Source organism: Vitis vinifera, chromosome 3 (genome assembly GCF_030704535.1).
Source record: "Vitis vinifera cultivar Pinot Noir 40024 chromosome 3, ASM3070453v1".
Classification (NCBI taxonomy): Eukaryota; Viridiplantae; Streptophyta; class Magnoliopsida; order Vitales; family Vitaceae; genus Vitis; species Vitis vinifera.
Window position 1 is genome coordinate 17,509,913 of NC_081807.1, and position 1,123 is coordinate 17,511,035.

The following is a 1,123-nucleotide window of genomic DNA, read 5'->3' on the forward strand; positions in this document are numbered from 1 at the left end:
TAGCCAATCAAACTCTAAGGATTTTTCCTCAGAGGATGAGAGGCTAGGCTCTTTGTCTCTTGGAGTGAAGAAAGCCGGGTAAATTTCCTCATGCATAAATTGGAAGTTTTGTTGTTTTAGTTTTTAATGAAGAGAAAGTGTGACCCGTTAATGGTTTTTATCTTTTTAGTTAACTTAAAACGCCTTTAAATCACCTGGGCCAACACTTGGTAAGGCAAGTGATCTCCATCCATTGAGATGCACTAGTTTATCTCTTGCGAGCCTTTGGGAGGTGGTTTGAAGGTAGGATTTTCTAGAATAGCCAACACTTGGTAAGCTTTTGGACTCCACGGAGACATCCATTAGTTATCTCTTGCGAGCTTTTGACGGGTAATCCAAGGTTAAAGATCACCTTGAATGGCAAGTGCTAGGTGAGAGGTATGAGCCATTGCAAGGTGCATCAATGAGAGGGATTTAGTGTTTGAAGTCATTAATGGGAAGCATCTGTACAAAACCAATTAGAGAATTAACTATATGTCAATTCTCTAATGCGAGGAAAATAAACAAGTGACCAGAACTCTCCTTTTTGTTCAAGGAATCTGAGCCTAGTGATCTAAACTCCAAGAAACACTTTTCTTTGTAATTAAAATCAGTTACTATTTTTGGTTAGTTTAAAACCAAACCTTTTTCAACTAAAGTTTATGTTTTCTTTTAAATCTAGCCTTGAAATGAAAATCACCAATTCATCTTTGAAGTAATATCAATTGTAAAGTGAAAACCCATCCTAGTGAACGATCCTAGAGCCACTATGCTATAGTAGCTTTGTCTTTGCTACCCTAGTTCATGGTGTAATAGGTTATAAATTTTATTGATTACTCCCTCAATCAAGGAGCACCAGCTGGACATGAATCAGTTGATACACCAAGTGGGCACGAATCAATGAATTTCCAAATTTATACATGAGATTCTTTACCATTCAAATCAATTAGTCACTTAACTATGATTTGTTATCATCAAAATCCAATTAGGAGAACCCTTGAGCTAATAATAATAATAATCATAATATGAATATATATATATATATATATATATATATATATATATATATATATATCCATATTAGTAAATCAAAACCCAATTTTCC